Here is a 27,433-nt window from a genome sequence, read left to right as displayed (position 1 = left end):
ATTCTTGTAGGGGTTGAGTGAATATATGTATGTAACTGGTAGAGGTTTGCGGCAAGAGAACGGAGGATCAGGAGACTGACGGCTTGAAAGGTAGCACCAGGAGACTGAAGATGAGAGGGTTGAAAGGTAGGAGAGAGATCCAATCAAGAGGTAAGCCTCACCAAAGGAAAGGAAGGGCAATGAAGTTTGTTAACTGCAAGGGCGTTGTAGGTACAGGAAGTACCAACAACTTCTAAGCACTACTGTAGTTTCTCCTTTTCAGCACAGAAATCTCTTAATGACAATAGGGCAATCAAGGAAAAAGTGATTCACTTTAAATTACCCCAGCTAAACACTGTGTATAGGAAATGTAAAACATGTTCAATTATGAATGAAGGCTTTCGGCACACTTTAGCATGAAAAATTTATTTTTATTTTCATTTTTTATTTTTTATATTACCACTGTGAGGTAAACAATGACAACATTTTCCATAATCTTAAATACTTCTTTCCTAATTCAAGCAAGGGATATTTGCTGAAATGTGTGCTTTGCTGAGTGTACTTTTCCATACTTGCCCTTGAATTTGTGTAGTTGTCCTTCAAGACTTGTGGCAAGTTCAATGGCATTTTTTGTATATGAAATATTGCCACTGCTTAGACTATCCCTGGTTTATTACTCCCTTTGGATCCTATGACCACCATGGCCTTTTTTGGTTCATACAGCCTTCAGTAGCAATGGAATGGACATTCGAAAGGCTCGGTCGTGTAGCATACAAAGGTACACTCCTGGTCACTGTAATAATCTGAATCAACATTTCAAAGTCAAAAGACGAGTGCTGATGTGAAACAAACACCAGCATACACAATACTGGGTGACGTCAACTTGAGGCTCCAGAGCAGAATGAGAGTCCAATACCATGTCTTCAGGGCTTATACACTGTATCCTATTAGAAGAAAAGTTGCGGATTACTATAGACATATTCCAACAGGTGATAACTACACAATTATGGTTGTAGTTTCATATAGCAGAGTCATAAAATATATACTTTCCAGACGGCTACCCATATATACTCTCCTAGATGGTTACCAATAATTCTTAATATGTGTTTTAGGGAGCAGGTTTTATGAGACTTTGACCCAGAGCATGGGAATCAGAAAAGAAAGAAAAGATGGGGAAAAAAGACTGGAAAGGGGAAGAAAGCGGAGAAAGAAAAGAACATTGAAGAGTAAGATAAAGAGACAGGAAGTGTAGGATCATGGAAGAAAGAGGCATGAAGAGGAATCGGGCAGTATTAGTATCTGGAACCCCTAGAAATTAGCAAAACCACTGCAGGCTCTTCAGAAGAACCTTGGACACCCGCACTGGTCCTACAACAAAGCCCCCACTGATTTATAATATCCACTCCTTTCCTTCCTACCTCGCTAACTCAGGGAGGTTCCGAAGCATCAGATCAGTTTCACTATTTCAGGCTGACCACAAGCGATCTAGAATTTATATCAATCATTGTAAGCATGCACATCTTAAGTAGATATATTGAAATTTTGACAGAGGTCTAGCCATGTGGACCAATGATGGGCACCCTTGTCTTTAATAAACTAATCACCATCAGTAACATTTAGAAGAAGAAGTAGTTAAACACCATCCACCTAGGAGAAGGATGCTCGTCACATCTTACTAGGCAAAAATATTGGACAAATTATGCCACAAGCCAACAATAACAACCTGGTTGCATTTGCCTAAAAATTAAATATGACTAAAGAAGTAACATTCAAGCAGGGAAACATGTTTTTTTTAAATTGGCTTTATTGAAATTTTTCAGTAAACAAATATAAATAAGCACCCATCGTTTCGGGGACATCATGATATCATCAGCAAGTACATGAATACATAGGAATAGTGCGACATCAGGAGCAGATAACAGTTCGTGCCGAGTCCCTGACCAACCGGGGAGGGGGGGGGCAACCATAGCACTTACGGAATGTAGGCTCTGCAATATCTATGTGTCTGGCGTACCCTTGGCTTGGGGTAAATACAGGAGGAGTGTCCTATGTGGCCAAGTTAATAAAGAACTGGGCGGGCGGGGTGGGAGGAGAGCGCGGAGGGGCCCAGTCTATAAGAGGAAAATCTGAGCGTCTGAAGGAAGCGGCAAGTTGGCTGAGTTATGAGGAGTTTCTGGAGTCTCAACCTGAATGGCATTGTTGGAGGGGGAAGACATGACCCTCTAGGGCGAGTTGATGTGGGGAGAGAGCATTTGCCCACTTAGCGCCAAGCTGTGTGGGGGAGCCTCTCGGGGCTGTGGATTGGACTGGGGTACTGTGACTGGGGTCCCTTGGAAAGGGGCAAGGGGTCCGCCGAGTACTGAGGTAAGGTGGGAGAGGGGGTCACATGGGGAGCTAGTTGGCGAAATTGGTCCAGTAGTGCGTCCCAGGCACGGAGAGGGGGAACTTTGCGCAGTCGACTGGCCTCCTCATATGTGAGGACCTCACCCTTCGTTTATCCCCACTTACAGACTGCCCTAGGAGATGCCACCACTAATGGCACTGTCGGCACTCCCCCGCGCATTGTCAGAGTCCTCAGTCCAGGGAGAGCTTGTGCTAATGGCATAGTTCTGGTGCAGTGTACGGACACGAAAGGCCTTGCAGTGGGAGAAAACAGGCATATGGTGTAATGTGCCAAGTAAGGAAATGTACCATGACCATACATCGTCAAGCTATGGTTATATGAGTGGACCCTGGAGATGGAGGTGTGTGTTTTGGAAACAGAAAGGTACGTGCTGCTGTTGCAGTGAGGGTGCGCGACCCCTGGCCTATCTCACCTAAGTTCCTTCCCGCTAGCCAGCGGGATAGCCACTGCAATTAAATATGCCTCATAAGAAGGGGCACCTACCCCTCCCCCTCCCATACTGGTAGGCAGTTGCAACTTCACCTAGGCCATTCGGTGGCACCGATCCCCCAAAGCAGTTCCCGCAATAGAATGTCCAGGTCTCGGAGGAAGAAGCAGGGAGGTACCAGGGTGAGATGTGTAAAATAAATACAGGAGTTGGGGAAGGATAATCATCTTTGAGAAGGCTATCTCCCCGTTACCACTCGTGTAAGCTGTTTCCAGAAGCACAGCAATGACAGGGCCCGTTCCAGGTTCCCGTTGAGGAGATCAGCAGCCGAGTGGTACAGGTATTCAGATGTACCGGACCGTGGTACCTCGCCAACTAAGTGAGACCCCGTCTAGTAACACCTCTTGAGGAGATGGGGGGGATCCCTGTACATAACGGTAAACGCATGATTTAACCCAATTAACAATGTGGCCCAAATGCATTATTTTGCTCAATTAACAATGAAGCCCACCATATCGGCAAACTCGTGGAAAGTGGCAGTCAGGGGGAGAGATCTGAGCGTACATCATAGAGATACAGCAGCAAGTCGTCTGCATATAAGGACACCACAAGTAGGCTGTCAGCTAGAGGTGCCCCAATCTTGTCCCTCCCGATGGAGACGAACAACGAGCGGCTCCATCGCTATCGCAAAGAGAAGGGGGAAGAAAGGGCAACCCTGTCTGGTCCCCCCTGCCCACCGAAAAGGCTGATGAAATGAGTCTCCCAAGGCGCACTCTGGAAGTGGGCTTCATGTAAAGCAATTTCATGTACCGTAGGAGAGCGTTGCCTACCCGCATGAGGGTTAGCACTCGGAACAGGTACTAAAACGTCAGCATGCCGAATGCCTTCTCGAAATCCAGGATGAAGCACGGGTCTCAGGGGTACCGAGCTGGGACCTGGTCCTGTAAGTAAACAAGACACGAGATATATTGTGAGGTACTCTGAACGGGCACAAAGCCATTCTGATCAGGGTGTATAAGTTTGGGGAGAACCTGTGCATACCTGCCTGCTAGAACGTTGCCAATTTGTTTGTAATCAGTTTCGAGGGTGGCTATTGGCTGACAGGAGGCCAAAAGGGTAGAGTCTCTGTCGGGTTTCTGCAGGGAGAACAGTAAGGATTCATGGAGGGAGGCTGGCAGCTCCCCAGTGTTCGGAGCTTCATTTTACATTTCCATTAGGCGGTGCACAAGAGTAGTGCGAAGGCCATATAAGATTCGGCAGGCAGGCCATCCAGGCCAGGAGTTTTGATCCATGCCAGGTCATGGATAGTTTGTTTCTCCTCGGTGGGCAGTAGTGATGAGGGTGTCCAGGCTCTCGTGAGCTGCAGCCTCAAGACAGGGCAGAGAAAGCCCAGCCAAGAAGGCATCCACCGCACCGGCGGCAGGGTGAGTGGGTGTTGCGTATACTGTGGAGTAATAATCATGGAAGGCTCCCAAAATGTCAGACTGGGCCTGCAGGGTGCCCCCTTCTGGAGCAGAAATTTCTAGTATAGGGCTGAAGAGAGTATCTCTATGAATCAGCCAGGCCAACAGGCAGCCGGACTTATCCTCTTCGTGGTGGACATTGTGGCGAAGCACTGAAATTAAAACACCGCAAGCGCTCCAAGAGTGTAACGTGTTGTTTTTTGGCTCAGTCAGTGATGGACTTTCGGTGCCATCCCTGTCCGCTTTTCATTCTAGGGCCAGGATTTTGCGCTCTAAGTCTGCGATCTCCCTGTCGAGAGTTTGACGCACTCCCGCCCCATCCTCCTGCAGGCAGGCGCAACCCTGTGTCATGACCTTAAATGCGTCCCACTCCACTGTTCTGGTGGATGCAGTATTTTTTGATATTCAGTGAAATATTGGTGCATGTGGGTCTCCTGTGAGCTCCGGAAGACTGGGTCTTCCAGGCAGTCCCTGGGAAGTCTCCATGTTGGTGTAAGGGGAAGAGGGGCGCTCCACTGCACATCAACGGCGTGAACATCTTGATCCAAGATCACCATGCCCAGATATTTCTCCAAGTGCACCTCGCTCAGGAGGGTCTGGGAAAGAGAATGCAGTCTAGGCGCACATATATCAAGAGTGGGGTGCAGATTAAAAGTAGTATACCCGATCATTGGGATGTTTTGCCCAACTGTAAGTGCCCACTGTTTGACCCATCTGGCAAAACACTGAGTGGAAGTGCTGTGGGGAGCAAGGGAGAGGAGGGTGTGAACGGTCCAGGTGGAGGTCCAACATGCAATTACAGTCTCCCCCAGGTTCTATGGAATGTGTGTTTTTTTATGCCAGGACCCCAAAAAGTATGTCCCAGAAGGAACACAGATCTACGTTTGGGGCATAAATGCTGCCCAACAGGATTCTGGAGCCATCCAACCGGCCTTTCAAGATCACAAATCGCCCCTCCCTGTCTATTGTCGTGTCTAGGACCTCGTCGAATGCCGACCATTTTGCCTTGAGCGTATACTGAGTAGGTAGTAGCATGCATCGTTCAGGGGCTTTAGTGTGGGTCTACTGTAGGAAAATTACAACGGCGCGCTGTCACTTAAGATATGATTTCACCGCATATAGTTTCTGAGCTGTATGGCGGCAGTGTCCATTGAGGATGAGCAACCTACTGGGTGCCTGCGTAGCCATCGGATGTGTAGCAGGGAAAGCCGGACAGAGCTCCACCGCGCACATGGGGGGCCTGCCGCAGCCGTTTCTGTGGTGCCTGTGCTGGGCTCCGACAAGAGCTGTATTAGAAACCTGGCCTAGGTACAAGTGAGGGATAACCAATGGTGAGGCAACTGAGGAGTTCAACATTTGTCGGAGCCTACCGCAAATGGTGGTATGCCTAAACCGGGCAGCGCAAGTGATTAAAAGTGATTAATGAATAGCAAGGAAGGGACTTGGTGGCAGGGCAATGAACAATATCGGCATGTGGGGTCTCCAAGTATAAGCACATTTTTGGGGTTCTGGGCAGCAGGCATGCAAATAAACCTGATTAGCAGTTGTGGGGTCACCAGTGGGAGAATCTGGGAATTGCAGGGGAAACCATGACAGAAGTCATAGTCTTCCTCCTTGGTGAAGATATGAGGTCCACCCTCCCCACCTGTGGTCCCCGCTCCTTCACTGAGGGATGCAGCAGCCTGACCACCCGATATCTGTCTGCGATGATTTCCTCCAAAGCCTGGGCCTTCTTGTTTGGGGAAACAGCTGGGGAAGGATCCCTGTGAGCTCAAGTTCTTCTCTTGCATCAAGGGCGCACTGTGCATGGAGACGCCACACTTGTGTCTTTGCGGGCAGCAGTGAGGTGTTTGTCTGCTCAGTCTCAAGCCTCTCCAGGGTCAGAAAAGAAAATCGAGGTGCCATCTAATAGCACCTTGAGGCAAGCCGAGAAAAAAAGAAAGTATTGGAGGTTTGATTGTCGCAGGTGTTTCTTTACCCCCAAGAAAGTGGCTCTCTGCCATTGTACAGCCTGGGTATAGTTTGGGTAGAGCATGACAGTCTTGTCCTCAAGTTTTAGTCGCCCCTACACCCTGGTTGTCCGCAGCAGGGCGTCCCTGTCTTTGAAGTGAAAGGGTTTTGCAAGCATCGGACACAATGTAGAGTCGGTGGTTGCCATTGGGCTGGAACCATATGGGCTCTCTCCAAGGAATTGAAGGCAGGGAGGTCGGTAGGGTCAATAAAGGTCTGAAACCAGGGTTCGGATGTTAGTCCTTCTGGAGCAGCCCTCTGCGTCATCAGCCTGCTCCTCAAGGACCCGGATTCTCCTCTGCAAATCCTGGATGAAGTGCTGGTGTACCTTCATTTGCGGCTGTAGGGAAGCCAACGCCACGTCCAAGGCCCTCAATGTTCCTTGTCTGGGAGAAATACGCATCACAACAGAGGAAAGGCACTACCAGTCATGTGACCCTGGACACTGCCAGAGAGGCACATTTAGGCAGGAAAATGGCAACTTCTAAAGTGGCATTTCCAAAATAATAATTTAAAATAAGACCTTACCACTGAATATTATTTTAGATTATGATTCAAATAAATGGAAGAAGCATCTTTCTAACTGTTTCCAAACGTAAATTAGCATTTATTAAACGTAATAAGGTAAACCAGTGTTAGTCTATGGAAGAGATAGGCTTGCTAAAGTGAAAGACAACTTTGAGGGGTTTTCACTGTCAAGACATGTAAAACACGACGTATGCATGGCCTACATTTTAAATATCATGCATTCTGCCCTATGAGCTGTTAGGGCCTTCCTTAGTGGTCACTTATAAGTATTAACAAGCATTAGGAATGCATTAGGGCTCGGGTTTGTTTTAAGTTAGAGATAATGGCATTGTAAATGGCAATGTGTTTTAGGCACTCTGCACTACCACTCTGCACTCTGCACTACCAATCTGCACTCTGCACTACCAATCTGCACTCTGCACTACCACTCTGCACTCTGCACTACCACTCTGCACTACCACTCTGCACTCTGCACTACCACTCTGCACTCTGCACTACCACTCTGCACTACCACTCTGCACTCTGCACTACCACTCTGCACTCTGCATTACCACTCTGCACTCTGCACTACCACTCTGCACTACCACTCTGCACTACCACTCTGCACTCTGCACTACCACTCTGCACTACCACTCTTCACTACCACTCTGCACTCTGCACTCTCAATCTGCACTCTGCACTACCACTCTGCACTACTAATCTGCACTCTGCACTACCACTCTGCACTACCACTCTGTACTCTGCACTACCACTCTGCACTCTCAATCTGCACTCTGCACTACCACTCAGCACTACCAATCAGCACTCTGCACTACCACTCTGCACTACCAATCTGCACTCTGCACTACCAATCTGCCCTCTGCACTACCAATCTGCCCTCTGCACTACCAATCTGCCCTCTGCACTACCACTCTGCACTACCACTCTGCACCACCACTCTGCACTACCACTCTGCACTACCACTCTGCACTCTGCACTACCACTCTGCACTCTGCACTACCACTCTGCACTACCACTCTGCACTACCACTCTGCACTCTGCACTACCACTCTGCACTCTGTACTACCACTCTGCACTACCACTCTGCACTTTGCACTACCACTCTGCACTATCACTCTGCACTTTGCACTACCACTCTGCACTACCAATCTGCACTCTGCACTACCAATCTGCACTCTGCACTACCAATCTGCACTCTGCACTACCAATCTGCACTCTGCACTACCAATCTGCACTCAGCACTACCACTCTGCACTCAGCACTACCACTCTGCACTACCACTCTGCACTACCACTCTGCACTACCACTCTGCACTACCACTCTGCACTCTGCACTACCATTCTGCACTACCACTCTGCACTCTTCACTACCACTCTGCACTCTGCACTACCACTCTGCACTACCACTCTGCACTCTGCACTACCACTCTGCACTACCACTCTGCACTACCACTCTGCACTACCACTCTGCACTACCACTCTGCACTCTGCACTACCACTCTGCACTCTGCACTACCACTCTGCACTACCACTCTGCACTCTGCATTACCACTCTGCACTACCACTCTGCACTCTGCACCACCACTCTGCACTACCACTCTGCACCACCACTCTGCACTACCACTCTGCACCACCACTCTGCACTACCACTCTGCACTACCACACTGCACTCTGCACTACCACTCTGCACTACCACTCTGCACTACCACTCTGCACTACCACTCTGCACTCTGCACTACCACTCTGCACTCTGCACTACCACTCTGCACTACCACTCTGCACTACCACTCTGCACTACCACTCTGCACTTTGCACTACCACTCTGCACTACCAAGCTGCACTCTGCACTACCAATCTGCACTCTGCACTACCAATCTGCACTCTGCACTACCACTACCACTCTGCACTCTGCACTACCACTACCATTCTGCACTACCACTCTGCACTACCACTCTGCACTACCACTCTGCACTACCACTCTGCACTCTGCACTACCATTCTGCACTACCACTCTGCAGTACCACTCTGCACTCTGCACTACCACTCTGCACTACCACTCTGCACTCTGCACTACCACTCTGCACTACCACTCTGCACTACCACTCTGCACTACCACTCTGCACTACCACTCTGCACTACCACTCTGCACTCTGCACTACCACTCTGCACTCTGCACTACCACTCTGCACTACCCCTCTGCACTCTGCACCACCACTCTGCACTACCACTCTGCACCACCACTCTGCACCACCACTCTGAACTACCACTCTGCACCACCACTCTGCACCACCACTCTGAACTACCACTCTGCACCACCACTCTGCACTACCACTCTGCACTACCACTCTGCACTACCACTCTGCACTCTGCACTACCACTCTGCACTACCACTCTGCACTGCCACTCTGCACTCTGCACTACCACTCTGCACTCTGCACTACCACTCTGCACTCTGCACTACCACTCTGCACTCTGCACTACCACTCTGCACTACCACTCTGCACTACCACTCTGCACTACCACTCTGCACTACCACTCTGCACTCTGCACTACCACTCTGCACTACCACTCTGCACTACCACTCTGCACTACCACTCTGCACTACCACTCTGCACTCTGCACTACCACTCTGCACTCTGCACTACCACTCTGCACTCTGCACTACCACTCTGCACTACCACTCTGCACTCTGTACTACCACTCTGCACTCTGCACTACCACTCTGCACTCTGCACTACCACTCGCACTCTCAAACTGCACTCTCACTCTGCACTCTGCACTACCACTCTGCACTCTGAACTACCACTCTGCACTCTCACTACCACTCTGCACTACCACTCTGCCCTCTGCACTACCACTCTGCACTACCACTCTGCCCTCTGCACTACCACTCTGCACTGCCACTCTGCACTACCACTCTGCACTCTGCACTACCACTCTGCACTACCACTCTGCACTACCACTCTGCACTACCACTCTGCACTACCACTCTGCACTCTGCACTACCACTCTGCACTCTGCACTACCACTCTGCACTCTGCACTACCACTCTGCACTCTGCACTACTACTCTGCACTCTGCACTACCACTCTGCACTACCACTCTGCCCTCTGCACTACCACTCTGCACTACCACTCTGCCCTCTGCACTACCACTCTGCACTGCCACTCTGCACTACCACTCTGCACTCTGCACTACCACTCTGCACTACCACTCTGCACTACCACTCTGCACTACCACTCTGCACTACCACTCTGCACTCTGCACTACCACTCTGCACTACCACTCTGCACTACCACTCTGCACTACCACTCTGCACTACCACTCTGCACTCTGCACTCTCAAACTGCACTCTGCACTACCACTCTGCACTACCACTCTGCACTACCACTCTGCACTGCCACTCTGCACTGCCACTCTGCACTGCCACTCTGCACTGCCACTCTGCACTCTGCACTACCACTCTGCACTCTGCACTACCACTCTGCACTCTGCACTACCAATCTGCACTACCACTCTGCGCTCTGCACTACCACTCTGCACTACCACTCTGCACTACCGCTCTGCACTACCACTCTGCACTACCACTCTGCACTACCACTCTGCACTCTGCACTACCAAACTGCACTACCAAACTGCACTACCACTCTGCACTACCACTCTGCACTACCACTCTGCACTACCAGTCTGCACTACCAGTCTGCACTACCACTCTGCACTACCACTCTGCACTACCACTCTGCACTCTGCACTACCACTCTGCACTCGCCACCAGACACGGCGGACTCGTGGAAAATTAATGAAGTGACCTAGAGGGTGAGGATGGGATACTCCGCTACCATCGAGTTCGTAGAAGAACAAGATTACATACGAAAAACAAGCAGCACAGAAAGCATCACTTTCGCAATCGCAATTGTTTAAACAAGCAGCACAGAAAGCATCACTTTTGCGATCGCAATTGTTTAAACAAGCAGCACAGAAAGAGATCACTTTCACGATCGCAATTGTTTAAAAAAACAAGATCTGATGCATGTGATTCTCTACATTGCTGGCCGGCGCGCACACAGAGCTCAAGGGAAAAAAAACACAGCAGTGCACACGCTCCCAGCACCATCTGCCTTCAATTACCGGCACCTCGGACAGCTGGTAATTGAGGATTTATGTATTCTTCTGCGCGTGTCCGAACACTTTATGCAGGAAGTGGACATTGAAAAAATTCCAAAGCCCTATGGCGTGCTGCCTTACTTAAACACAGCCTTGCCTGGACCAATTACCATGCACATGGCAAAATATCACACGCAAAAACCACGCGCTTTCTGGAATGTGGCAGCCCGGACCCCTTTCTGAATTTTTTTTTTTTCTAACATAAGAGCTCGGAAGCCCCGCCCCACTTCGTGGTGACGTAGGCCCGAGCCCTAAAAAGGAAGGTATAGGCCTAGCAAAAGGTTTATTTTGCCAGGTTGAGATGTCAGTTTAAAACTGCACTGAAAGCTGCAGTGGCAGGCCTGAGACATTTTTTACAGTGCTACTTTAGTGGGTTGCACAATGAGTGCTCCGACCCACTTGTAGCATTTAATTTACATGCCCTGGGTACAAGAAGTACCATTTACTAGGGACTTGTAAATACATTAAATGTGCTAATTATGGGTGTACCAATTTTACCATATTTGTAAGGGAGAGCACAAGTTCTTGGTTAACAGGAGTAAAGTGTGAAGAGTCCTAAAGCCAACAAAAAACGGGTTCAGAAAAAAAGATAGGGTGGTGAAGGCAAATATCCGGCGAAATACCACTCAAACAATAGGTCATTTCTAACAATAAAGAGAAAGTAGCGAAAAATATAAAAGTATGTGGTCCTCTCACCACCTATATTGAGAGGGATATTTTTAGGCAAACACAATTTTGGCGTTTTCTGAGCTAATTATAAATACTGAAAGATCTTATTTGGTAGGTGAAAAACGGAATCGGGATATGTATTAGTGAAGTAAACTTTAAGAGATTTATGTACTATTTGCGAGGAAAGTTATTGCTTGGTAAAACTGATGGAACCCTACTATGGGGAAAGGATTCCTATATCTTGAAATATAACTGAAAATGCTATTACACATCTTAAAATGATCTAGAATTAGTTATGGAATTTCAACTAAGGTTAACGGATTTTGTAAAGTTTCTGTGTTGACTTTAACACGAATCTTAGGTGCAATGTAGTCTTTACTACTTTGAATAACTGCGTAATGTTTTAGATGAAACTAACTACAACGAAATGTGATTAAGAAGAAACTTGTGCAATAAAGTTAAACTGAAGTCTGCTAAATGAATTTGATGGTGGTGGTGGTGGTGCAGTGATGAAGAAGTGAGTTGTGCTTGATAGCACATTTCAAGACAGGGAGTGCCCTCATTAGGTTTTATGTTGTGTACTCCTCGACTTCATACTAGGATGGTGGTTGAGGATCGAAACATACTAATTTTCATTTAATTTCCCTAGCTACTCCTCAGACAATATCCTTGGAAGCTCGATGTTTCTAATATGAGTAAAGATCTACATGTGTGACCTCAACTAAGGAGATCCATGCGTCATACACACATACGAATTACAATGGCCCGTACTTCTGTGAATCACGCGTTACGCGGGCATGTGTTCATTATGACTTTTCCTAGCTAAGACTGACGTGTGCCGAAAAAAAAGCTTTGTGAATCATGAAGCTAGTCTATAAACAATGTGTTCAGATGCTTGAAGTCTGGAAGAAATGATGCAAAGCTAAGGAAGGAACTCTGAGTAAGCTGTCATTTTAGGTCAAGAATTTCCAACTTTCACGTATGAAGCCACCAATGGCCTAAACAAATTCTACCTTTGAAAAATGTCTCTTGAAGGAAAGGACCATATAGCCTATCTCAGAGTGTATAATTATTTCATGACTGAAGAAGACACAAATTGTATACTGTCAGAGCTCGCCTTTTTGTGGGATAAGACACCCGGAGTGAGCTCCTGGGTCCGCTCCCCCTTCCCAAAGTTTGGAATACCAAGCTGGCAGCCTTTATTTCAGGTAGCAGAAGAAAGCATGTGAGCAAGTTAAGATCTCCTCAAATGCCTGTTTTAAATTAATACAATGTCATTACCTTCACAAAACATATATGATCCCTGCAAGCTGGACTTGATCTATCCTGGAAGGCTATCCCTTTGCGGCAGATGTAGTGCTCCCAAGGCTGTTTTTTTGCTGCTGACATAGGTGTGCTCAGGGACGGAGGGTCTCTGGAATGAGGAATAACGACCCTGAAAGGAATAGCAAGCCTCAATATAATTACATCTATTAAAACATGTCTGTTAATTATATGTCCAAAGAGGAAGCACTGTAAAATGAGGATATGAATGTGGGTGTTGGGTGCTGACCTTGCAAAAAGGCGAATCGCTAAACATTTGGTCTCTTCAGGAGTGCCGAGGCTAGAGCACTGGAAAAAGGGCTTACTGGAGTGGGCTCAAGAGGCCCTAAGGCCCTGCTGCACTGCCTGTCCTCTGCATGTAATCAACTTGCATCAAATACAAGCTCTGGTTTGCAATCTCGGTTGCACTGGGATAACGCACCTGCCTCAACAGGATTTTAGCTGTACTTTGTTGTGGGAAGAATACAACTTACCAAACAACGCTGTCCACTACTTAGGGAGGATTTAAGGAACAATGAAAGGAGTGGTAAAGTAAAACAACATTTTATAGAGTAAAGAAATCGTGACATGATCACCATTGCATTAAAAAATAAAAATACATGTTGGTCCTTGACTAGATGTTTCGGATACTCTTTGCTTGCAGCAATCGTTTTCTTTACCCAGAAAGTTCCCCCCAACAAATGTTCACTTACTTCGTCCTACGTTAAAAAGGGAGCTACATGCAATCCACTTTTATGGTGCCCATTTTTCAGGTCCATCTTTATGATGAATTTTCACTTTTGAATCTCCTCTGTCTACCGTCTGTCATGCAGCAGTTTCCGAACCAGTAATGGTAAAGCACCTCTTGTCGGCACCCGCTTCAACTGCAGAGGAGGCTTTTTAAGCCCTTCTCTTTCCCAAACGGTGACATCTTCATTGACAATGATCTTTGAACCTAGGGTAAAGAAAGAGAAAACACAACAAGAGATTCCTTAGCATTTTAATGTTTCAAACCAATTCAAGCAGTTAGACATGCACAGTCTGTTAAGATGTAGATCACATGAGTGCATATGAATAAAGCAGACCCTGAAGCAAAGTAAATCAAAGTCCTGAGAGAAACGTTTTACATTGTGTCCAATTGGAGCTTGGAGCTCCTACAAGAGGGTTTTGGATTAAACACAATACTTTCTATAACAACCAATCAGGGGAGGATACTATTAGCCATTTTACATAGCCTATTGAGATGCGGCAAAGCCAGCATAGAGTAAATGGCCATTGGCAGCTGTCCAGCCCATTCTCAATGGATTCATAGGGCACGTTCAACAAATGGAAGTCCTGTGTGGATTATTCTCCTCTCACCCCAGAACAGTCAAATAAGACTAGGCCCCAGGGTATCCAAAAGCACTTCACTAGTGGTGAATCTGGCCAGGTTACAACCGCCCTGTACAAATATAACAGATATACAGATATTAAGGGACTACGTCCACTAGAAAATTCACCAAATAAATTGATGTTTCTTATCAAGAATTGAAGATACTTCCATTACTCTCAATAAATAGGGTCCTCTTACGCAATATGACAGAAAGTGACATGGGCTGCCCTGTAAGCCTTTTCAAACATAGTGCTCTGCAAGAGAGAACAAGAGCAGAAGCTGAACCTGTTAAAACAGTCTAGAAAAAACATACTGGTGTGACTCCTAGCTCGGCCTATGCTATCACTGTCTTCTTAACGTTTTCTGTTTAGTACATCTCTTACTAGTCTTGGCCAGACCTATAAATAATGTTATACCACTTATGTGTTGTAATTCCGGTGCTTTTTACCTTCTAAGTACCCTCCCATTGCCATCTATTTTCACTGTCTCAACTATCACTATGTGGTTGACATTGGAAAAATGGTTGAATTTGAATATCTTTGGTAGAATGCATGGGATTTAAGAGATGAACTCTGGGTGCCTTTTGTTTCAGGATTGATTTCATTTTAGGTCTGACAATAGCCCATACCTTTTGATTTTAATAAAATGTTATGTACAATATACTTATATGCACTTTCAGCTAGCCCTTTTTATTAGCTTGTATTGTGTCGTTCACATTTTTTCCACCCTCTCCAGTATACAACAGGGGGCAATGGGTCAACTCACTTCACATATTGACTAACTTCACAGTGAGAGACATCATTCTGCCCTTTCACAGGAAACACATTCACATTAGAGACAGGGACTACAGTGGCAATGTGCGCTTTTTGAGACCAAAGCAATGTTTTTGCTTTTTGCCACAGTTTGTTTTTTATTTAGTTTATGGAGCACCTTGCAGCTTCCCCTGCAGTAAAGTTTTGCAAAAACCATGACAAACAACCATTGACAAATCTCAAAGCCAGGCAGACCTCTTGGCTTTGCCAATGCTTGTTTTTACCTGCTATTGTACTGTTTCTCATCAGCTGTTGTCCATCTTGCCTTGAAAGCCCTGCATTAGTTACCGGTTGCCAGACGATCCATGTTAAAGCTACTTTGTATCGCCCACAAAGCAATACATGGAATGGGACTGCTCTTCATCGAGAATACAATCATCAAACACATTCAACAAAGGAAACCCCGCTCTAAAGGGGCATTTCGCCTCAAAATCCCAAGATACAAAAAAAAATCATTGGTGGCACATCCTTCTCTGTTCAAGCAGCCAAACTTTGCAACTCTTTATCCCCCAACATAAAATCTACCCATAACCACCTTATCTTCAGAAAACTACTCAAGAATTGGCTCATCCCCACATAAGCACCCCATGCAAACAGAAATTTACAGCATATCTCTCTGTATATAAGCATTTATTTTCACTATAGATATGTACCTATCTTTGTGTATTGCTTTGCATAAACATGTAGAATAATTATGTTGCTAAGAAAAAATCATCGTTGGTCTACATGTACTAGCTTCCATTGAGCATCTATGTACCTTCCATGTACTTGGATCTGTGTGTCTGTTACTTTTCTCCTGAAAACGCATATCCAATGCACTACCTTATTTCTCATCCTGTACCTCTATCAATATCTTTAATCTACATATACTTACCTCCTTTATGCATCTATATGCTTTCAATGTACTTATGGATCTATATATTCAGCACTTTCTTCTAATTTAGCATTTCCAATGCACTACCCTATTTCTCAGCCTATACTTCTCTTACTATATATTCTAGCCCATCTTTCTGACTTATCTCATACTTCTTTCTACTACTCTTTCCAATGCACTACCCAATCTCTCACCCTATACATCTATCAATATATCTTCTACATCCACTCTCTCATTTATCCCAAACCCCATATCACTACTATGATCCCCAAAATAGACTCTCTCTTACTCTACCCCTTCTTGCATCATCTGAAGCCTCTTTTACTATACCGATCCCCCAAAACAAACCTTTCTAAACTCTTCCCTCTGACTCTTCCCCTCCTAAACCCCTTTTTACTTATTCAAAAGCCTCCTCCTACTGCTATGACCTAAAAAAAGAAATCCAAATCCTTCACTCTTCTATCCCTCCACTATCCTTTTCAATCAAAATAACAGACTAACATGCTCACTTCTTAAATTCCATATTCCACTACACTAATTCACCACTAATCCTTTATGGGTTCCAGAGTAGCGTGCTACTCGCCAATAAAGCATTTTAAAACCCCATAAATGCAAACCTTTTTCCCTTTTCTACCCCTCCCCAACCCTTTTCAATCCAAATAACTGACTAACATATCCACCACTCAAATTACTTTCATGTTTCACCATACTAATTCGACACCAATCCTTATGGGTTCCAGAGTAGCATGCTACTCGCCAAAAAAGCGCTTCAAAACCCCATCAGGGGTAGCAAGCACTATATAAATACAAACCTCTTTCCCTCTTCTATCCCGCCACCTACCCCTCTCTATCCAAATAACTGAATAACATATCCACCACTCAAATTACTTCATATTTCACTATATTAATTTTCAACATTAATCCTTTATGGGTTCCGGAGTAGCGTTCTACTCGTCAGAAAAGCGCTTCAACACCCATCAGGGTTAACAGGTGCTATATGAATGCAAACCTTTCTTCGTCTTCTATCCCTCCGCTATTCTTCTCACTCCAAATAACTGACTAATATCCACCACTCAAATTACTTTCATATTTCACCATACTAATTCACCACTAATCCTTCATGGGTTTCCGGAGTCGCGTGCTTCAACACCTCATCATGGGTAACAAGCACTAAATAAATACAAACCTTTTTTTCTCTTCTATCCTTCTGCTATCCTTCCGAATCCAAATAACTGACTAACCTATCCACCACTTAAAATGTACTTGCATGTTTCACTATACTAATTCAACACTAATCCTCTATGGGTCCGGAGTAGCGAGCTACTCGCCGAAATAGCGCTTTGAAGCCTCGTCAGGGGTAGTATGCGCTATATAAATGCAATTACAATACAATACAATCTAGAACAGGAGTCTTCAAACTAAGGTACACCCCTTCCCCCCGGGGGGGGCCTCAGGTGAAACCGGGTAGGTGGGGAGGGGCGCGGGGGGGCTCCAGGCTCTGGCCAAAAGAGGGACTATGCTCTGTAATGGGCCATCACTAACATCTTTTGTCATTTATATCCTAGCTGTGAGTGTGTGTCAAAAGGGAAGGTACTCTCTTAAAAAGCCCAGTCACACACTGTGGATACTTTTAATAAATACAATTTAATAGATTAATTGTGAAACATTCTGAAGGGGGCGATTATTTGTTTTTTCCACAGGGGGGGGGGGTGACAGTGGCATTAAAAAGTTTGAAGATCACTGCTCTAGAAGTTTCATCTATCTATCTATCTATATATCTATCTAGCTACTGCCCGCCCGTCTGTCCGTCAATCCAGCTGTTTGCTTAAAAGACATGTTTGCTTAAAATATTTAACTGTGTATATTTACATATCTAAATCTATCTATCTATCTATCTATCTATTTATCTATATATATATCTGCATATATATATATGTATATATATATGTAGAAACCACACTTCTGATCCGCCGAATTCGCGACGAAGAAGACAGGTAGGGACCAAAGCATATTTGTTGCAGTGAGATTTATTGCAGTAAAAATCAATCAGTCACCATAGTGCAAAAGACAAGTCTCCAGCCTATATATATATAAAATTCACACACAAAAAAAGTTACAGGGACGTTACAGTCAGGTTCAAATTTGTCACACACATAACCATAGAAATTCAGCAGTTAAGCAGTTATAGTTATACTTATCTCAAGAAATTGTAACTCTTGCCCTAAGGTAACTGTAACATGCATAGTTTTCTCGACAATAATTTTATTGCAAATGTTGCAGTGATATTATTGATGATGTCATAGAAGATGTCATGACTGATGTAACATGTGGGGTAATTATCAGTGCATGGTGAGGGAGCGAGTTATTGTTACCTTAGGGCACACGTTATAGTTTCTTGAGATCCGTATAACTATAACTGCTGAATTTCTATGGCTTTGCGTGTGTAAAATCTGAACCTAACTATAACATCCCTGTAACATTTGTCTTTTGTAGTGAATTTCTAAGTTTTTTTTTAATTCTATTCCCTAATTATAACATCCCAGTAACCTTGGTGTTTTTTTATGCGAATTTCTATGTTTTTTAACAGTGTGTCCTAACTATAACGACCCTGTAACCTTTGTTTTTTTCAGTGTTTTTTTTTTTTTTACGTAAATGAATGTTTATTTACCATATGTTAATCCAACTGCCATGTGCGGTGGGAGGTTGGCCACAGGGCCTGGCCTGTAGTCAGGCCCTTTTGTCAATCTCTCAAAGGCAGCCAACCCAGGAGGGGGGCACGCAGCCCCTCTACCTGGCACGATTTTTGCCATGGGGACCCCATTCCTTTGATCTGGCCACATTGCTTTAGGGGAAAGGGTTATGTGGCCCTCCCGCTGGCCTTTTTTGGCCTCAAGGACCACATCCCTAGGGCCGACTGCTGGATTTATGGGGGAGGGGGCATGCAGCTCCCCTCCCTGGATGGATTTTGGCCCTGGGACCCCATCTACTGGTGCCCAGCCATATTGTAAATGTGGAGGGGTAGACAACCCTACTGCCTGTGCTGATTTCTGGCCCCGGAATCCTATCCCCAGGGCCCTCTATCTTTTAAAATAGGGAGGGGAGTACGCAGCCCAACTCCCTGGTCCGATTTAGGCCCTGGGGACCCCATCTTTCAGGGCCTGGCCAATAAAGGGTTTTAGTTAAATTGGGAGGGGGGAAGCGTCCCCCATCCAAGGTGGATTTCAGACCCAGGGAGCCCTGGTGCATTACTCCTGCCCGCAGGGAGCAGCTAAAAATACTGCTGCCTGCAGGCAGTAGCAATATTCAGATCTGTTTCCCAAACATGTTTAAAGCTTCTGCCAGCTGGAAGCGGGCTTCGTGTTATCTTTCGCTTGGCGGAAGATATGAAATTGCTCCCACCAAGCGAGAGCACACACAGATTTCTCAGCTTGTGCCAGTAGGGGCAGGGAAACCCTCATGTCCTGGGGTTGGGCACCCCGGGACATAGCTGGAGCTGACCCTGGGGTCAACAGGGTAATTAATGGCTCTAATAGGGGGAGCCATGGAGCCCCCCTCCGTCCTTAATAAGTGTCCGGGCCCTGGGCGATGGGGTCTGCAGGTCAAAATCGGCACAGGGAGGGGGGCTGCATCCCCCTCTCTCCTTTTAAAATACAGCTGGGCCCCAAGGGATTAGGTCCCAGGGCCAAAATCCCGGGAGGGAGGGCTGCATTGCCTCCTCCCAATTTAACTGAAAGGCCACCGTTTATTGCCAAGGCCCTGAAGGATGAGGTCTCCAGGGTCAAATCAGCCCAGGGAGGGGGGCTGTGTGCCCCTCTCCTTATTTAGTGCGAGTCCACAAGGGCTTCGTCTGATCCCATTGGTCCACTAGCTTTGTTTGATTTGTAGTGGACAGCATTCTAACCAATGGGAGCGGGGGTGTCCTACAAAAACGAGTGCTTCAAGTGAATCCACGCTAAGGGCATTAAGAAAGACATATTGTTGTTAAAACATTTCAACTGGATAAAATCGTTTATTGGGAACCAGTTGAGTGCTTCTATTTGATGGATTTGCTGTAAAAAAATAAATAAAATATATATATATATATATATATATGTCGGTAAGCGCCACAGAGTGGTATTCAACTCGGCGTGTAAATCGCCCTTTGACCGAGGTCTTGGGGTGCCTGACATATATGTGTACTACCTGGCGGCACAGCTGGTGCCTATCAATGATTGGTTTACTGGAGGCTGGGATGAGCCTGCCTACCACTTGGAACTCCACTTGGTGGGCTTTGAGGGACTCATTGGCCTACTTTACAGAGCCTGACAGCCCCAAACGACTTCATCAAGTCCTTAGGAGGGCCAGTGGATTAAAAAAAGCCCCAGCAGTGCAGGGGGCCAGCGAGCGTCACGGGTCCCCTCCAGTGCAGGCAGGCCCCAGGCCTGAGAGCTTCAGACTGAATCCAGAGCATGGGGCCCCCCTGCATGTATTTTGCAGGGGGGGGCCTTCAAGTTTCATAACGCCACTGGGAAGGGCGGTGCTTCACTGGAGAGCGGTCTTGCGTCTGATCTGGTGAGACAGCTGCCTGATGGGATTGCCCCCTCTGTGGCAGGGGGTGTGGATTCAACAGTTTCCACCCTTGAGGGCTTCACCCAATGAGACCACATAGGAATTACATACCTAGGGGGTTCTGATTATCCATGCCCCTGATGGGTTTGATTCCCTTCAGCAGAGATGAGTGACCTGGGTGGGCGAACTGGATGAGGATGACTGGAAAGAGGCATGCCTAGCCCCTAGGGTACAGGTGATCTTCTGACGCCTGCATACGGTCCAGGTGAATTACCAACAAATGACTTACCTATCCCCACTTCACATACAGCTGTTCTTATCTACTGCCTAGGGCTGCCTGCATGCACTGCGCACTCCCTGTCGCTGACTTCTTTCATGTAGCATGGGTCTGCCTGGTGCTGCGTTCCATTTGAGATGGGGTAAACTGGGAGATTTCAGCAGTTCTAGGGCGCTCAATTGAATTGGGCCCCTGGAGTGCATTGTTGGGGCTTGTGGAGGTGCTAGGAGGTCGACATCCTAAAAGGATCTTTATAGGGGTGGCATGCCCGATGGCCAAGAAGGCCATTGCCCGCCTATGGAGGCAACCTACGCCCCTCTCGATCAAGCCGTGGCGCAGAGGAGTTGATTGGTGTGTGCAACAAGAACAGCCAATCTATGAAGCACTTGGGTGTCCTCATAAACACGACAGTGTGAGGGAAGTGGCGGTCTTATAATGGATTGTCATTATGAAGCGACTGACTTCCGCCAAAAACATATCATGTACTGTTGAGACTTCGAATGCTCAGCTCTCCTTGAGTTTAACACTGGATAGTGCTTGCTGTTTAAACAAAATAAAGTTGGTTATAAAAATATATATATATTTACATATGCATAGATAGTCAGATTTAGACATTTTATGCAAAGAACACTGATTTACAATAAAATGCAGATGGACAAATTAATGTGTGGATAGTGTGCAGTGCATGTTTGTTCTGTGTCGCCTCTTGGCACCTTGGTGGTGGGGCTCAAGGATGAGGGCAGGGCAAATAGAGCTCGTGCACAGCATCATCTGCCCTCCATCCCCTTAGAGACGCCAGTGCTCACTAGGCTCTTAGATGGCAGCCATTGCTGTAAGTTGATAACAGAACAAGGCATCTAGGACCAAACTGCTTATTTACAGTTTTAGAGGCACTGTTAATTCTCCAATTTCTGGATAAAACGATAAATACAGACAGCCTCATCACTAGCCTGAGGAAATGGGGCAAAATAGAAGGAAAAAGTTGTGCTCGACACTTTTTACTCCTGTTTTGACCTTGTCCACGCATTAGTTACTATTTCTACCTCAATATTTAAATTCACATGCCGTTTACAACTATGCCTAGAATTAGACAAAATAATGCACATATGTGACTGAACATAAAAAAATACTAACTCGTTCATATGTCACATACTGGGACAGCAGCGTCTGGAAGTATTTTAGACAAAACTGAGGGAATGCCTTCTCAACATCAGATCCATGCCTATACTATGGAAGGCAACAACGTCTCTTTCATCTACTCAGGTTACGCCTGCCTTGGTACCGCATAATATTTAAAGAAACCGTAGTTGTTCTGCCTCTTGTGACAAAGCCTTACAGAAGGACTGATACTGACACAGACAATGGGGTCTGATAATACTGAGGAAACATACATAGGCCAAATCAGTGTGAAGAGGTCTAATTAGGGTGATCAGGCGTCCCGGTTTTTCAGCAGCTGTCCCGGCAGATTTCGGGACATTTAGGTCATGTCCCGATTTTTAGGTCGAGGACCGTCGCACTGCGTAGGAGTGGGCGGAGTCCGAAGATTTTATTTTTTTTAGTTAGGGGGCTTGAACCCGCCCCTCTTCTCCATTGGCTGGCTTCCTAAACAGAGGCCAGCCAATGGAGGAGAGGGGTGTCACTCGGTTGAAGCCCCGTCTTTTTCGGATTCGGGGGCGTGTTTTTTGCGTTCTATCTACCTGTGACATCATCCGTCACTCAAACCTAAAAACACGCCCCCGAATGCGAAAATGACCAGTGCTTTCTCCGAGGCATTTCTGCTTTGCCTCGGAGAAACATGGTGGTGGTTTCCGGAGCTGCTCGGCTCCTCTGGCGTCCCACCCTTCCCTCTGCCCGCAGCACTCATCCGTCCCGCTCTCGCCCCCACTTCCCTCCGCCCGCAGCTCTCCTTCGTCCCGCTCTCGCCCCCCTTCCCTCCGCCCGCAGCTCTCCTTCGTCCCGCTCTCGCCCTCGTTCCCTCCGCCCGCAGCACTCCTCTGTCCCGCTCTCGCCCCCCCCCTTCCCTCCGCCCGCAGCTCTCCTTCGTCTCGCCTTAGTGCAGCGAAAAACACCTTTGGCTGGATGAGCTTCCCACGCACAGAACCGGGACACGATAGGGTCATGGTTTCAACGGTGGGCTGAACCTGTGGTGAACTCTGCTGCTGGTATTTGCAGTGGGCTGCATGCAGGAGGCTGCTAAGCTACCAGCTCCTGTTTAAGAGGCGCGCGCCCACGCACTAGACCGCTGTAGGTGGTCGGAGGCAGTGTACTAGCTGAAATTAAGATATTTTGCTTAAACATCCTACGGCCTCGTCAAGTATCAGAAAGACTTTTATGTGATCACAAAGTTTACCTATGAGCACGGGAATTTATGTAATTTTGATTCCGCCGTGTCTTACACTTCAAAAGATCTGAACGTGTGTTATTTTGCAAAAACATCCTGCGGCCGCGGAATTTATCAGCAATGCTTCTTCATGACACATTCATTTGTAGCAAGCAAGGGGAAGTAATTTGGCCGGAATCACAGTGTATTCAGCCTACGCCCAAGGTCCGGAGCCGGCAAATCTGGCCTTTAAGCCACATCCTATCTAGGTTCTGTAATGCGAGGCAGAGCAGAGAGCATGGCCGCGTCAATTATCAGAAATATTTAAATGTGATCAAAGTGTTTACCTATGAGCACGGGCCCTGATGTAATTTAGTTTCCGCCCTTCCTTACACTTTGTAGGAGGATGGATATCTGACTATGGTTACCCCAGATTTTTTGCCTTGTGTTTAGCTGGTTTTCAACTTAGTTGGCCTGGGACCCTGCTAATCAGGGCCCCAGGCTATCTGCTCTCTCTGTAAAATGGACTCCATGTACCCTAGGTACATAACTAATTGGATATTGAGTCACCTTATCAGCCCCTGTACAGTGTACTATAGGTACCCAGGGCATAGGTTCACCCAAGGCCTACCAGGGGCTGCAGCATATCTTTTGTCACCCCTGGCTGGCCATCCAAACTGACACAACTGGCTGATCACTCAGCTGGGGCAAGGTTGTGTAATCACCCCTTGCTTAGATATAGTATACCTATGTCTAAACCTATAGCTGGACACATATGCACCTATAAGTCACTCCTATGGCAGGCCTTAACAATCCTGGAAGCAGAGTGCTTGGTTTTATGTGAGATGGTGCACTACCATGAGCTGAGCCTGTCTGCAGCTTTCGGAACCAAGCCCTTATAGCTGTTCCAGGGTATTGCCATACCATATACTCTTAAGTGCATTATAATCCTCACGGTTATTGCTAACTTTGGTTTGGCTTTATCAAAACATGTCGTGTAAGGTGTCATACACTTTGGAATACTAGCCCCTCGCCAGTTCTGGCGACGGGGGTAGCATTCCACCCTTCTAGAGGGAGAAGACATGTTACTTTACTTAAACGCGGTTAAAACTAACCAGAGCCTCAGCATCACAAAATGGATGCTGCTGCCACAGACACGAGTCTGGCCTCCTGCTGCTGACCAAAACTCGGGCAGGGAAGGCCTGGACAAAAAGTTTCCTGTCACAGGGAGGTGTTACACCACCCCAGACAGGAGATAGTGGATTGAGGCAGGCAGGCCGAGAGAAACTAGACACTGCCTGGGACACACAAGGTGTCCCATGCATAGCCCAGTTCAAACCGGTCCTGGGGCACTCCAGTCCCAGCTCTGGCACGAAACTGGACAAAGGGTAAGGGGTGTAACCACCCCCTTCCTGGGTCCCACCCTAGGAGGGACCTACCAGGTAATCCAGCCCCTTGATTTGGAATAAAGGTAGGAGCTGTGTCCATAGACTTTAGATAATCCTGACTGAAACTTTGAAACGAAACTCTGGACCCTTCGACATCCCACTCGACGTGGAAGACTGAAGAATCTCCCTTGTGGTCAAGGAGTGACCACCCTGTGCAAGCAGGCACCATCAAGTGCCCAACGGTTTGCTTTGTTGCAGCCCCCCGCCGGAGCTCGAGCGACAGATATCGACAAGAACCGGATTCCCAGACATCCAACAGCCCGATCCACGGCCACAGCAAAGCTGAGACCCGTGGAGGCGACGTGAGACGTGGGACCGGCCATCTTGGAAAGCCAGCGAAGTGCTTCCTGTGCAGCACCCCAGGCACCCTCGAAGCTGTGCATTGGGGACTGAGAAGCCCCAGCGCCGAGCAGCTTTAGCACCGAAGATCACCTCTCCACACTCACCGAGTGCTGCGTGGGGCCCTTTTGCATTTTCCTGCTCGACGCATCTGTCCGGTCACTTGCCCGTTGGCTGGTGGCCTCTGTGACGACGAACCTTTGAATTTACACAGCTGGTCTGGTTGCTCCAGACTGGCCCTTGCTCCCCTGAAAAGGAGCAGCCCATCAGATCTTGCTGATCTGCACCAGAAGCCATCTTCGATTCCTGCGTGGGTTGCATTTGCCAAGGCCTGTTGACTCCAATCCGGAAGCCGACATTGAGAGCCTTCGTGGGACAGCCCGTGTTCAACTCCTGGTCATCGTCAATACCCCTGGGTCCGCGTGGCAGCGGAGACAAGCTTCTCGACAACCACCTGATTGCGCCCGACATCGCCTGGTTCCTTCCTGGTTCCATCCTGGTCACTGGCTAGTGACCCAGACTCTGTCCCCTCTGCTTTCAGGTACTCTACATCTTTGATCCACCCTTGGATCCAACCGGACTCTTCTCTCCTGGCCGCCTGCAGCATCTTCATCTCCAGGCTCCATAGAACTCCACGACAAAACCCGACACACTTTGACACCTATGCACCCGCTTCCTGTGGGTGAGGTAACGAGAGTACTCCGGTGCTCCTGTAGTGGTTCACACCTCTAGTGTCCTAGTTTAAAGTGTTTAAGTTCTAGTCCAGTCGGCAGACTTCTAAATCTGCAACTTTGTAACTTTTACGCACCATTGACTTTGCATTGGTGCACGCGTGTGCTTTAGACACTGCACCCGCATCCTGTGGGCCGCTCCAGTCCTAACCTCAGTTAGTCCAGTATAGCCCCAGCGATTCTCAAGGCCCTAGGCCTTACCATTGTTCGTGACGTGGTTCTTATACCACTATTTTAATATATGGTTTAAGTGGCCACCAGGCCTATCCATAATTGTGCAACTTTTGTATGTTTAACTGTGCTTTTGTTGAAACGCTTGTGCCTCTGTCCTCATAAAGAGTACAGAGAATTATTCTAGTAATAAATGCCTATATTTTTATAATATATAACTTGTGTGGTGTCCTTTCATTTGGTATTAAAAGGATTGCATATGGTAAAACAGCTGGCTTCACATGCCCTCTTGAGTTAAGCCTAAGACTGCTTAGGTCCATTCTACCCCTAGGATAGCTGGTCTATAAGGTTGACTTACAACCACTCACCATAAGGGTTGTTTGGACTGATACAAGGTGCTCACCAGAATAGTGAACATCATACATCAGGCCAACTTCTCACATTGGTGTGCAGCGGTTGGGATTTGAGCTTGCTGTTGTTTTACCAATTGTAATCTTTGACAATATCATATGAAAGATCACATCAAGTACCATAGGTACATATAAACAAAACTAAAATACTTAAGTTCTACTGAACTTAGTAGTTGTAGACCAAAGGGCTTAGCACACCCTGACTACAACTCACTAGCAAGGTTCTAGTAGGTAAACACATAGTGTAGGTAGGTGCATACACCCACACCTCACTAGTCATGCCTGGCACAGGTGAACAGTCCAGTTCTCTACCTGTGACAGGTGACCTTCCCAAGGCACATTCCAGCTATGAAAAACTCAGCTTCAGAGACTTGAGTGGCTTGTGCACCTCAAGGGGGCTGAAAAGGGGTCACAACCCTACCATTCCAATCCTGATACATGTCCTAGAGACAGCTGATCTAGAGAAGACTGCTACAGACCCCTCAGGTGCTACAGGAGAAGGAGTAACCCCCCTAGATGATGAGACCCTCACCCCAGAGGTAGAAGTAGATGAGGTAGATGAGGATCTTGATTCAGATGATCAGGGGGATAGCCAGGTCCAGGTCAGAAGGCTTAGCCAGGCTAACCTAAGCTTACATGGGAATGGAGAGGTGAACCACCTCTCCAGACCTAATAGTAGACTACTCCCTGGCAATAGAAGAGAGAGATCCCCTTCTAGGGAATCTAACCTTTCTAGTGTCTCAAGGGCTTCTCAAAGGGGAATGACTTCCCCTCAGAGAAAAGAGCATAAGGCTAGGATGACAGCTGTCCAACTCCAGATAGAGAGAGAAGAGGTAGCCCTGGCCCAAGCTAAACTTTGCTTTAGCAAGGGAACACAAATTGAGTGGATTATATTCCACTGGTGGCAGCAATATCCCTAAGGATAAAGACAGGTCTTATGAACATAAAAACTTGAGTAAGATTGTGCCCTACTACAAAGATGGGGATGACATCCACAAATGGATGACTGCTCTGGAGAGGGCCTGCATGGTACAGCAGGTTCCCCAAGATCAGTGGGCAGCAATCTTGTGGCTCTCCTTTTCTGAGAAAGGGAGAGATAAGCTGCTAACAGTTAGTCCTGGGGATGCTAAAAACTACACTGTCCTGAAGAGTGCTCTTATTGATGGGTTTGGCCTAACCACCGAGC

The 27,433-nt window shown here is 47.0% G+C and overlaps 1 protein-coding gene across 2 annotated transcripts in view; it reads right to left on the bottom strand.

Annotated features, from left to right (window-relative positions):
- Positions 1–389: 389 nt before the first annotated feature.
- SCAF8 (SR-related CTD associated factor 8) overlaps positions 390–27,433 on the bottom strand; it is a 1,826,711-nt gene continuing 1,799,667 nt past the window's right edge. Inside the window, exons 24-26 of one of the 2 annotated variants that reach the window (XR_013596231.1) lie at positions 13,659–13,900; positions 12,925–13,078; positions 390–923 (exon numbers count right to left, since the gene is read on the bottom strand). The gene's annotated coding sequence lies outside the window, so the exon portion shown is untranslated. The remainder of the gene's footprint in view (positions 924–12,924; positions 13,079–13,658; positions 13,901–27,433) is intronic. The other variant, XR_013596230.1, reaches the window with a different exon arrangement.

This window comes from Lissotriton helveticus, chromosome 6 (genome assembly GCF_964261635.1).
Source record: "Lissotriton helveticus chromosome 6, aLisHel1.1, whole genome shotgun sequence".
In the NCBI taxonomy this organism is placed as follows: domain Eukaryota; kingdom Metazoa; phylum Chordata; class Amphibia; order Caudata; family Salamandridae; genus Lissotriton; species Lissotriton helveticus.
This window is presented reverse-complemented; position numbering and strand designations above follow the sequence as displayed.